Genomic DNA, 13,481 nt, shown 5'->3' with positions numbered 1-13,481 from the left:
TCTGAACATTGAGTTTGCAAACTTAAACCAACCTATATTTTGGCAATAGTCAGGATAGAGGCTTATTCTCTTGTCTGGTGACCTGAGGCCCTGAACAAAGAATCAGGGGCCCTGACACTACTGCTAACTCCTTTTTGGTACTGGACAAGCCACTTAACTTTAATAACTAAGCTTATTAAAGGGGTTGGGCTAGCTCATCTATATATATTCTTTAACTCTAAAATGTAATTTTATGGGTGAGAAAACTCAAGTAATTTATCTGACCCATTATCCAAAAATTTGTTAGGGAATGTCTGGATTGGATTTTTTTCCCAATAGCCAACAAATGGCCCAAGACTTTTCTTGTATTGAACTGTCTTTAGGAAAATACCTTGATAAACCACTCACAGTAAAGGATGTGATCTGAGGACGTGGATTTCAGGACTGATATAATGAAAAAAGTGGTAGAACTGTTTGGTACACAAAAGGGAAGGAATTTAGTTTTTTAAAAGTTATTTTTAATTTTTTAATTTAATTATTTTATTAAGGTCATATTGGTTTATAACATTGTGTAATTTCGGGTGTACATTATTTATTTATTTATTTTTTAAAATAATTTTATTTATTTATTTTTCCCCGCAAAGCCCCAGTAGATAGCTGTATGTCATAGTTGCACATCCTGCTAGTTGCTGTATGTGGGACGCGGCCTCAGCATGGCTGGAGAAGCAGTGCGTCAGTGCGCGCCCGGGATGCGAACCCGGGCCGCCAGCAGCGGAGCACATGCACTTAACCGCTAAGCCACGGGGCCGGCCCTCGGGTGTACATTATTATATTTCAGTTTCTGTATAGACTGCATCATGTTCACCACCAATAGTGTAGTTTTTATCCATCACCATACATATGTGCCCCTTTACTCCTTGGAAGGAACTTAGTTTTGATTCTAGGAGGAAAACAGGAAAGAGAAGAAAGAAAGAGAAGAGAAAGGGGAAAGATTGAAGCTATCAAGAGTATAAAAAAAGAGAGCTACACAGGGTGAACACTTCTGGGGGTAGAATAAGAAAAGGGCTTTTAAGGCCATTTAAAATTCCAACATTTAATTGGACGTTTTTTGCTGTATTAATTAGGCTTCCTATGTTTGAAAGTGACATAAACCCAATTCAAAGAAGCTTAAATAAAAAAGAGATCTTAGTGGCTCACAGAGTTTGAAAAGATACTAAGAGAGTTTGTAGCATCTAAGGAAGAATTACAGAAATGAGAGCTGCAGGAACTGGAGCCAGAAACTTGAATTAACACTGCCAGATTTCTCTCTCTCTCCCTTCTACTGCCCCTTCCTTCTTTTCCTGTCTTGCTCATCCCTGTTTGACTCTGTTTCTCTTTCCTTGTTGACTTTACTCTTTCCTACTGCAGACAGGACTTTGCCATGTGGCAGGAATCATGGTTGTTGCAGGACTCAGTTCAGCAACCATAGAAAGAGAGCTTTTTTTTTTTGTTTCAATATTCGTATAACAATTCCAGAGACCTGTTTTAATTAGCCATTCTTGGATTACATGTCCATCCCTTGGTCCAATCATCAATGCCAGCGAAATAGGGTACTATGATTGCCTTATACAGATCATGTGACTAATTTTTGCCTAGGGAAAGGGTCTATTACCAGAAGAATGGGATGGAAATGCTAGTAGGGAAGATAAAAATAATAGTTGCTATTTTGTTTTGATTCAGTGTAATCCAACCCCTTTTCCAAAACCCTTTCATACAATCAAAATGTTCTTCTACCCGTGCAACAGCTTTGTGTAAATGGAGGTTTTTGGGTGGAAATTTTGGAAAGGATCCTGAGCCTTGCCTAGGTTTAAGGTAAAAAGGAATACAAACAGGTGGCCAAATGATCCATAAACAGAACTAACTTAGCAGAAGCAGAAATTTGGAGCCAGAAGTGCCCATGAGAGCAATGCCATGAAAGAGGGCATTGCATTGCCAAAGGATTTAGAATGGAGGTTTGAGTCCATCTTACGTACCCCTGTGATCTGGAATGGGGCAAATTAACAATTGTTGGCTATTTTTCCATGGGGTATATTTGTAGGTTCTTCAAAGATTCCCCTGCTGTTAATCTTTAACTATAACTCCTGTGATGTGGGTGATGTTTCTTATCTGATTGGCTGATTTTAACTTCAACTCTCAGGACTGGATTTCCCAAAGTTGGTCATAGGAGACCTCTATAGAGTGATGAGTTTTTAAATTGGGTCCAGGTTAACTCCATCTTAGAAAGCCTATGTCCGGTCTGGGGAAACAATCCTACATTCCTGTGCCACTATCTGTGGATGGTCAGTCTTCTTTCTCTGTTCTGTGGCCTTAGGCCCATGTATTCACAGCCTCTCTTCACAGTCCTTATATACCCCAAACTCCAGAGGACACTTGTCCCTCTGAATGATCTGCTACTTGTGGTTCTATTGAAGCCCATCAAACTGGTATGAGGTGAGGGGGAAGTCCCCCTCTGCCACGCTGTGTAGAACACAGCATTCCCATAATTCTTTCCAAAGAAATTCTGTCCTTCCCCTTCTCTTCAACTTCAATTCCTGATATAGGTGATGTGTTAAGGGCCACAAATCCAACTTTGGTCATCTCCTTTTTAAATTCCTGAAAAAGGGGGCAAGCCTAGTAATGTGAGGAGAGCTTAGCATCCATTGTTTTATTTTTGGTTTTTGGAGACTTAACCCAAACTAAAAAAGAAGGTATTCCATTTTAAACTTCTCTTACACATGCACTATCCCATTTAAACATTTAGATATATTGGTCCCATTTTACACAGGGGAAACTGAGGTTTAAAAAGGTTATGTGACTTGTTCAAGGTCACATAGATAGTAAGTGGCAGGGATAAAATCTGAACCCAGCTCCTTCGCACCCCAAAGTTTGTGCTATTTCCACTTTAAAACTGTTAACTGATTACCAGGGAGGTCTAGAGTCTTGTGGTTAGTGCTCTGAATCAAGCACAAGAAGCCTTGATCAAAGACTGGTGCCTCTGACTCACCATCATGTTCTTAGTGCATTTACCTCTGTGTCTGTGTTTTCCTATATGTAAGCTGTGGAACATAATAGTAATATTTTTTTTTTTCCTTCTTCCCAACAGAACTGTGTTGATGATGAGGTTTGAGGGTAGATAGGTAGGAAAAGAACTGATAGAACTGACATTTATTGAACATCACTGCTTTGTTCCAGGCAGACTCTGTGATAGGCTGTTTACACACACTAGGGTAATCTAATCAGGATTGATTTAAAATATTTAGCAACTGGTACAGCACAGTCAGTGACCAGTCAAGATAACAGTGGCCATTAACAATCAGTAGATTGTGCCTGCAAGGCTTGCCTGAGTATATCCTTGAGGGAACAGGCTTAGAGATGTAGAGCAGCTCACACAGGTCCAACAGCCAGTGAGGAGGGGCCAGGATTTCTCTCAAGGTTGTCCCACGACAAAGCCCATGCTCTTTCCAGCTGCTTGAATGAACACTGCAGAAGAAAGTAGCCACCTAGGGTAGAGCTATTATTATTCTCAGATGTAGGTACTCTGATATTATTAGTAAAAAGGTAAACAAAGCTAAGAAGTTTTGTTTTTATGGTTCCCCTTTCACAGGAACACTATTTTGCTCTTTTGTCTTGTCTATGTCTTTCTCAGGCCTCTGGTGGACTAAGAGTAGTTCAGTTATGAGACTCCAAATCTTATACTCTGACTCTTACTTCCTCTCCTTGTGACAGCACTCCCCAGTCAAGATACCTCTAAGATACTGAGAGCAACACGAAAAAAGAAAGAAAGAAGGATGGGAGGGGAGTGAGGAGAGAGAAAGAGAGAGAAGGAAGGAAGGAAGAAAGAAACAAAGAAAGAAAGAGAGACAGACAGAAAGAAAGAAAGAAAGAAAGAAAGAAAGAAAGAAAGAGACAAAGTAGGCAAGCAAGCATTCAGACTAGGGCTAGGTACGGGCTTGTGTCTACAGTTTAATCAGATAGGCTTACAGCAACTGGAAAGTTTGCAAATTCAGAAGTCGTTTCTGGCTTCTTAAAGCTTTCAACATCAAAGTGCTTCAGAGTCCCCAGCGTATTCATCGGGCACCAGGACTGTGGTAATCATGACCTGGGGGGGTGTAAGGGTAAAAGGTAGACTCAACAATTACATGTGGAAAACCCAAGGACAAACAGGAAGAATTAAAATAGGAAATGACTCATAAACGATAGAAGGGGCCGCTCCCCTCACTTTTGTTATCCCCCCCCCCCCCACCGCACAGACAGAGGTGTTTCCATTAGCTTTGTTTTTAGGACTTTTCCCTCAACAACTCAGACTCTCCTGACTCCCTTCTATGAGGGAGATTCAGATTTTCTGAAGTCATGGCAAACTTCCCTGCCCTCTTCTTTCACTGACTTCTCTTAAGCATCTTTATACTGAATACTTGTGTTCAGTATTTCCTTTTAAAGAAAACAGGATCAGTCAGAGATCTGTGAATGCATTTTAAAAAACACAGCAGCAGTTGCAAATTTTATAGGTGTGGTAAAATTCATCTGATAAGTGGAATGCTCTAGAGTTTAGAAAAGCTTCTCAATAGGCCTCTTTTGTTCAAATCCAGGCTCCAGAGTGTGTGGCTGTGACAAAGAGTTTAAATTGGTCTGCATAATAGAATAACAGGTGTGTTTCAGTTTTCCCTGGGGAGAAGGGGAGTGATGCGCTGGCAAATGTTTCACAACCACCTCTCCAATAAAAATAGCAATAAACAAACAAAAAAACCCACAAAACCCTGATTTATAGTGCTTGCTCATTTCTGTGGTAGCATTTGCATAAAGATGTGTACCATTATATAGTATTTCCACTATACAGATACAATAGACATAAATAATCTCAAGAGCATAAAATAGTAAAGTGTAGTAAAATAATTAGGAAGTGATGCATTTTGAGTACTTATTACATATTTTTTTTTTGGTATTATTTTATTTATTTATTTTTTTTGTGAGGAAGATCAGCCCTGAGCTAACGTCTGCCAAGCCTCCTCTTTTTGCTGAGGAGGACTGGCCCTGGGCTAACATCCATGCCCATCTTCCTTCACTTTATATGGGACGCCGCCACAGCATGGCTTGACAAGCGGTGCGTCGGTGCGAGCCCGGAATCCGAACTGGAGAACCCCAGGCCGCCGCAGCGGAATGCGTGCACTTAACTGCTTGCGCCCCCAGGCCAACCCCAGTACTTATTACTTTTTAAAAATATAATTTATTTAAATGTAAGCTTATATAATTTAGCTTTTAGCATTGGCTGTGTTTAACAACAGGCTTGCAAAATTCCTGAAATTTTAACAATTGACTTATGTGAACCTGTATGAGCAGCTTCTGGCAGACCACTAGCTTTGGGGGCCCTGGAACTTCGAGAGGATGAGAGAGAATGACAATTGGCTCCTGGGAAGGGTACATGCCAGAATCTAGGGGAAATGATCTCCAGTAAGAAAGTCTCTCTCCAGGGATGACCAAAGGACTTTGAGTGCTACCAGACACAAACACAGGTTCTTTACCCACCACACAAGAGGGGCCAAATAAAAACTGGAATGCTAGGCTTATGGCAAGGAAAGGGTTTTTATTTCAGGTGACGTCAACTGGGAGACAAGAACTCTCAAATTTGTCCCATCTCCCTGAAAGATGGGAGGCAAGTGGTTTTAAAGATTGTGAGGGATGTGGCTGCTTGCAGGGAGGGGGATCCTGTGGCCTTGATGGTCAGTGCTTTCCCGCCAGCCTGCATTTGGCCTTGTGAGGCTGCTGGCAAGGAGGAGGAGGGTGAGATAAGGGAATCTGTAAGTGGATGTCCTTGGTTGTCTGCCTCTGTGGTGGAGGGTGGATTCTGGTGCCAGGAAGCTGAGGAATTGGGGTCTAGGAAGCTTTAGCTTCTTGATATTCTCTGGATATCAGTTTCTCTGCAATAAAACTTCAAAAACTAGTAATTAGCCAAAACTTCAGTGTGAGTCCAGTGTCTGGCCACTTGGGCTTTTAACAATTTGTAGCTTCTGTTTGCCTTGTGAAGTTCAGGGATACAAAGGTTTAAAGAAACCAATATTTATGTATGAATATAACTTACAGAAGCAGGGAAAGGGGATGTGTGCTTTGGTTTTAACCCCATATATGCTGAGTTTAATGCAGAGGAACTGATATCAGGGCTGGCATCAATTCCCCCCTATTTTATGTTCATTCCTCAATCTTGAGGGATTTGGGGCAATGACCGATCTAGCTACTTCCTGCTGAATTGGGGTGTAGGTCTCGGTTAGGGGAATGAGACTGTTTAGCACTCATTTGGGAATATTTTTTTGTTCCTGGTTTCAGGTTGACATTTTGCATTATTAGAACTTTTGTACCATGTTCAACAGTTTGGAATAACATCTAAAGGCACATTAAGTATCTGACAAAAGGATAAGAAGAACAGATCACCCAAATTTTAACAGTCCCTGAAAAATAGACTTAATCCCTTGGAGAATCCAAGAAAACAGTCCCAAAAACCAGTCTGGGCCTGGTACCTCTGGGGATACCTGCTGAGAAGGGGCATAGGTTGTTCCATCTCATTGAACCAGTCTCTTAGTAAGGCAATGATGTAGGTAGGCTCCCAAAGTTAGGCCTATATTGTGTGAGCAAGTAATCAGATATTTAATAAGAAGGATTTCTAGAGAAACAAAAAGAAAAAACAAGGTTAATGTTTGGAGCAAATTATAAACCAGTTCTTGAGACCAGGGGAGCAGCCAAATAAGATTTTAAGAAGTCAGGGTCAAAGCATCTCTTGCAGTTTCAAATGTCTCTGATGATGTTGTGGGGAGTTCAGGTACCTTTCTGAGTGGCTTACACAGCAACAGACACGAATCTTTCTTAAGTTCATGTTAAGTCCTCCAGATTTAGTTTGTAAGGCATCAGGAAAAAAGGCAGATTCAGTTCCCAATGACTGCAAAAGAAAATGATGGAAAAAATTGAAAATGTTAGTTTGGAGATTTGTAGCTAGATATTTCAAGAGACTGGAAGAATTCATGATCCAGTCTGGTTAACAGATATAACAAAAATCTCAGGACAATTAACAGAACCAGAATTTAACATCCACAAATGTATATTATAGTTTCTATTGAAACAAAATTTTTCTCTCTAAAACTACCTTCATTTTTACTAATGATAGCCAAATTAAGACTAACTAGTTTGTAAAATAAGTCTAGTTTTGATAAACCTGGCTCAATTATTTACATAAATACAGCAAAAATAGTAACTGATCATATATGCTCTTTTAAATCTGCTTTGCTGGAACTTTTTATAAGGAATTTTAGATTGAACCTTAAAGGCCTCTTAAGGCCAGGAAAGCCAAGCCACAGACTTTGTCATCAGACTTTCTTGTACTACCTACAGATTTGGGTGAATTCCTCTCTTCTTTTGAGTTCCCCAAAATATTGAGGTTCCAGGCACCTGCCAGATAAGTGACCTTCCTTACTTATCCAGTAAGGTTGCTGTTTGGAATGCTATAAACAAGATACCAGGCCAATATTTTCAACTGGGTTTATTCCATAAAGTCCAATCTTTGTTTCTCAAAAGCTGTTTGGTCATATCTGAGTCTATGTATGTTTCTCTCAAATATGATATTCCAGTCAAAGCTTTGACAATATAACCAATGTTTCCAATTGTGTCCTGCTATAAGGAGAACAGATTCTTATTGAACTTATGTAAACAACTATATTGCCATGAAATAATAACATTCACTTACTAAGAGTTTCCAAATTCTGGTGGGATCATATAGAGAGAAAAAGATAAGTGTTTTAATTCTGCTTACAAAGGTAAAATCATAGTTCCTTAAGAGAAAAGAGAAAAAGTTTTCCTTAAACCTGGAAAAACAAAACATTAAAAATCAGCAATATTTCAATTGAAAGGTCATAAAAATTATAATCAGCCTCATCAATTTATTCAGTCCCATGATAATAACTTTTGATCTTCTGTTAACATTTTCATGAGGCCATCAGTTATAGTTTTGTAATTTTTTATCTAGTTCAGTTTTATAATCTGAAAATTTATCAGAAACCTCTGTTCTAGAGTAAATGTTAGAGTCCTTTCCATGAATCTCTCTGAGGAGGAAACATATTTTGCAAAAGCATCAAAGTAAAATAACTGTCTGTAAACAAGACCCCAAAATGACAATAGAAAAAGAAATTTGGTTAATTTTGTGACATACAACACTTTAAAGTAACCAGAATTATGACTGATAACCAGGACAGATCAGAATTTTAGGAATTTTATATAGTTTTTAAACATTTATTTCAATAACATTTACCCACACAATATCATAGGTTCCTATGAAATAATGTTTAGTTATCCATCCAATCAAAGTGACAACAGAAACAGTTAAAGGCAGAGTTAAAACAGCCAAAAAAAAAAAACCTTTTTATAATCTTTTTATCAAGAGCAGATAAAAAGTTTAAGAAAATTATCCTTTTAAGGGAGAGAAAGATTAAATTTTAATTTTCCATCAGCTTACTTTAATTAACTTGACTAGGCATAAAATTTTTTAGGGTTTTATTTTAATAAACCTTTTGTTATTTACTTTTTACATTCAGACTTTGTCCCATGTCTTTCTTTTTTTCTCCCAGTACTTTAGGACAAATTTATCTTTCTTAACAAAACAAACAAAAATATCTCTATTGTTTATACCTTCTTTACTGAAAACATACATTTTGCTTTCCTTGTATACAGACATTCCAGAAATATGTGTTTTCTCATAGAAAGTTTCTCAGCATGCACAAAACATGTTTATCAATAAACCCAAGCATCTTTTAGTTTCTTTGAGATAAGAAACCAAAGGCAGACAAATCTATGTTTAGTAATCAATTTTTAATTTTTATTTTGTGTGGAAATGACCCATATACTCAATAAATTTTATCATTTAACTTAATTTAGAAAAACTCTAAAGTTTTCAAGTTACCAAAAAGTTTTTGGAAGCTATTTTTCAAGAGTATATACCTTAAAACATAATTATTGCACCCAAAAACTCTTATCTATTTTCATTTATCTAAATTATTTATTTTCAGTAATTATGTTTAGATTACTTTCAAAAAACTTTGTGTGACATTAAAGCATTTAGTCATTATTTTAAGTTAAGTACATACACCATAACACATAATTATTGTTAAAAGGTTCCCCCCAAAACTTTCATCCTTTTCACATCTATTTAGTTTACTTGTTCCCAATAATTATATTTAGATTGTCTACAAAACCGACATGAGACATTGGACAGAAACACTTATTATTCTGTTATTACCTTTGATGACTAATTTTTTAACAGAGATAACAAGTCTGCATCATATCCTATGTTGATAACTCTGAAAACATATTTATTTAAATTAAACCAACAAACTTAAAGGAGTTCATTTACCAAAGATCATTTTATATCTTGTTAACTTGAAAGACATCTGGGCTAGCTCTATTACATCCAGAAATAACTTATAAAAGTATTTACTCTAAGCCAATTAAATAGAACTCCTTTAGAAACTGTACCATCCAGAGGCAAACAAACACACATAGAGACAGATAAACACAAACAAGGATCTTCAAAATTTTAACCAGGTCTCAGGTACAAAACTCAAAGGAATAGTTAGATCCAAACTATTTTATAGCAGGAGGATCTGCTCAGGTAGCCAAAAATACTTACTAAATATTCTTTTTTTTGTTGTAAAGCCTTTTAACAGATGTTTTTGAAATAACTTTGTCTTTGAGAAGTTTATGTATATTAATCAAAGATTGCATCCCACCATGAGAGGTTATGAATCCTCTCTTTTAAGAGCGACCCTTAAGGTGGACTCCTCTGAAACAGAGGTTCCACAGAATGGCCATTACAATTCCAAATTATCACAAAAGTTACTTGTTTTCACTTATTTAATTTTAGATCAGGAATTTTGGGGGAGTTGAAGTAGGGAAGCTCAGCAAGAAAAGAGAGAGGAGCAGCAGATTTGGCTTCAGCTGCTGGAATATGTAATTATTTAATTATTTTCTTTTAAAGAGGCAGTAAAGTATTCCTGATTTCATTTAGAAGCCTCAAAAGATTAAAATAGGCTTCTAGTTTGTTGTTTAACTTTGTAGCTAGCTTTTTCCAGTTGCATGTGTAAGTACACCAGTTTGGGTAAACTGAAATCGCCCCATTTTGGCCATTTTTTTTTTTTTTGTGAGGAAGATCAGCCCTGAGCTAACATCCATTGCCAATCCTCCTCCTTTTTCTCCCCAAAGCCCCAGTAGATAGTTGTAAGTTGTAGTTGCACATCCTTCTACTTGCTGTATGTGGGACCCCGCCTCAGCATGGCTGGACAAGCAGTGTGTCAGTGCACGCCCGGGATCCAAACCTGGGCTGCCAGTAGTGGAGCACATGCACTTAACCACTAAGCCATGGGCCGGCCCTCATTTTGGCCATTTTAACGTAAGATCTCCTTTAGCATGTTTAATTAACGTTGCCTGAAGGGTGGATTTATATACTCTTACAATATCAGGCAGAGAAACATTCCCCAGTGAGACAAAATGTTTATCCCCAAGACATAATCTATAACACAATCGGATAAAAGAGAGGCAATTATTTTACATAAAGCCCATTTAAACATACTAATTTTACAAAACTTCATCTTAATTTTATCAACTTTTATACCTCTAATTACAACTTTTATTAGGATTCCATTAACAAGTTTCAGTATTACAATACTGTGTACGGAAAGCATTCCCAGCCAGATATAACATCTATTTCCAAAAAAACATCCGGACAAAGTTGACATAACTTCTCCATATAATATTTGCTTAAACACTTTAAACTTTATTGTCTTATCAACCTGAGCAGCCTAACTGTTGCCTCAAACAATTGTTTATCAGATTTCCCATTGTGATTTCTGCCTTCTGGCTTTTAAAATATTTTTTTAACTGGGGTGAATAGAACAGGCTTGTGCGAGGTCGTTTTAATGTTGGGGTGCCAATAGGGGGTCCTTTTAGCCCATCCAACCTTAGGCAGTGTTTTATTAAAACCTTTGTTTTAACTATTTATGTCCGTTCTATTCATCCCATTTTTTAAAATAACTAGTTAAACATTTCCATCCTGTTAGGATGAGTCCTGTGACTGCTCCCTTTTTGATTTTTCTTTGTTTTTACCCCTTTAATACTTGTCTTATTTAAACTACTGTCTTATTTACCTTATTATTATTTTTTTAACTCCTCTAAAATTTTCCACCTTGTTGAGAGGAGTTCCTTTTTTCTCCCCCAGCTTCCCTTCACTCCTCTGTTAACTCAATGCCTTCATTAACATCTATAAGACCATGAAAGGAAGCTGAAACTCCAAGTTTAAGTTTTTAAGACTAGTCATTGTATTTTCCTTTTAATTTTGTCTTTTCATAGGCAGCAATAAAACAGCTGTTTATGATAAGAGCTCTCTAAAACTTTTCCAACTTAAGGATCCACTGTTTGGCCACATTTTTTCTCCAGAGTCTAAATAATATTGTGGCCATGTGGTGTTATAAAAGAAAACTCTCTTCTTCTTGGACATGGGCTCATAGCTGAATACAGCCCATTTAGCCAAGAGGTGGCCCAGAGGGCTTTTCTTGGGGACAGATGGAGTTCCCCACATTTCAGAATTACAAGCATACAGAACAGACAGCCAGACAGGATCCCAAACAGAACAGATAGCCAGATGGGATCCCAAACAGAATAGACAGGTGCACCCAACAGATTCTGGGTAAAAGTTATACAACTATTCCCACTCCAGTAGGGTGCCTTATTAACCAGATGGCCCTGCCTCTCAAAGAGACAGGATCCCTGATGGAGGGGAAGGGAGTTCTCAATGTGCTTACTCTACTCCAGATTGATTCTGTTGACTTACCAGAAGCAAAAAACGAACAAACAATTCTAGAGCCTGTCTCCTTGCTGTAAGAAAATGTGCCTAGGGTCAGCAGGGCCGGGTCAAATGGAAAGTATTGGGGGCAGTCCCTAGGGCAAATCACCTAGGCAGCTACTGGACTGCTTCCCAAGAAATTCCAGTCAGCCCGGAGCCATGGAGCCATGGAGCCATGGAGCCATGGGTAAAGAACCTCCTGGCTGGCTCAGCAAATTGTTACCAGACACAAACACAGGTTCTTTACCCACCACACAAGAGGGGCCAAATAAAAACTGAAACGCCAGGCTATGGCAAGGAAAGGGTTTTTATTTCAGGTGATGTCAGCTGGGAGATGAGAGCTCTCAAATTCATCCCATCTCCCCAAAAGATGGGAGGCAAGGGGTTTTAAAGATTGTGAGGAATGTGGCTGCTTGTAGGGAGGGGGATCCTGTGGCCTTGCTGGTTGGTGCTTTCCCGCCAGCCTGTATTTGGCCTTGTGAGGCTGCTGGCAGGGAGGAGGCCCGTGAGATAAGGGAATCGGTAAGTGGGTGTCCTTGGTTGTCCGCCTCTGTGGTGGAGGGTGGATTCTGGTGCCAGGAAGCTGAGGAGTTGGGGTCTAGGAAGCTTTAGCTTCTTGATATTCTCTGGACATCAGTTTCCCTGTAATAAAACTTCAAAAACTAGTAATTAGCCAAAACTTCAGTTTGAGCCCAGTGTGAGGCCACCTGGGCTTTTAACAATTTGTGACTTCTATTTGCCTTGTGAAGTTCAGGGATACAAAGGTTTAAAAAACCCGATATTTACATATGAATGTAACTTGGAGAAGCAGGGAAAGGGGATGAGTGCTTTTGGTTTTAACCCCATATATGCTGAGTTTAATGTAGGAGAACCGATATTAGGGCTGGCATCATGAGGACAGTGCTTTAAAGAACTAAATTTTAATTTGTTTCCTCTTCTGTGCTATGCTGTAGACTCTGGTCCTTTTCCTTACATCTTTAAGTGAAAGTGTGATAGACACGTGGACTCATGTTTGGTGGTACTTTGAGGATCAGAGTCCATGCTAGTGATGAAATAATGTGGAAAGAACACAGCTATAGAAGGTGAGATGACAACAGATGTTGGAAACTATGTAGGAGTAGTAATTTGGAGTGAGAGGTTAGCAGGCGAATATAAGCACTGCTCACTTGCCACCTATCCAGCAATCCTCAGAAACAGGGATTTACAACTGAGCATGGGTGGGGGCTTGAGGTGTTTTATTTCAATGTTAAAGGAAAGAGTGACTCTAGAAAGCTAGGAGATTTAGAGACATTTGGTTTAAATATTTAATAAATTCTTTATTTTAAAAATGGTTTAAGTCAATACGAATGACACAAAGAGATAAGAATTGATTATTTTCTTTGGGTATTGGATAAATGAAGAGTTGTTCTAACTTAGAGGGGTCACTTTTCCATCCCTGTTTTTCTTTTGGCAGTAGGGATGCATGGCAATATGTACTGATAAAGGTAATTAGCATATCGGGAGCCACAAAATGGAGGCTGCCCCAAATCTAAACTTAAGTCAACTTGTACTTAGGGGAAACACCTGTCAAGGAAACATAACATGCACCAATCCCAGTCCTCCAACTCAGCTTAGCTAG

General features: G+C 38.5%; 1 long non-coding RNA gene across 1 annotated transcript; it reads right to left on the bottom strand.

The window, feature by feature from the left end:
- Positions 1-4,013: 4,013 nt before the first annotated feature.
- LOC147917887 (uncharacterized) lies at positions 4,014-8,934 on the bottom strand. The gene is made up of 3 exons (XR_015554674.1): positions 7,721-8,934; positions 6,516-6,919; positions 4,014-4,096 (listed from the first exon to the last, which is right to left on the bottom strand). It is a non-coding gene; the product is annotated as an uncharacterized LOC147917887 (long non-coding RNA).
- Positions 8,935-13,481: the final 4,547 nt, after the last annotated feature.

Source organism: Ceratotherium simum, chromosome 2 (assembly GCF_057802395.1).
Source record: "Ceratotherium simum simum isolate JZ-2026a chromosome 2, ASM5780239v1, whole genome shotgun sequence".
In the NCBI taxonomy this organism is placed as follows: domain Eukaryota; kingdom Metazoa; phylum Chordata; class Mammalia; order Perissodactyla; family Rhinocerotidae; genus Ceratotherium; species Ceratotherium simum.
The sequence above is the reverse complement of the archived record's forward strand: the minus strand, read 5'-3'. Positions and strand labels throughout refer to the sequence as shown.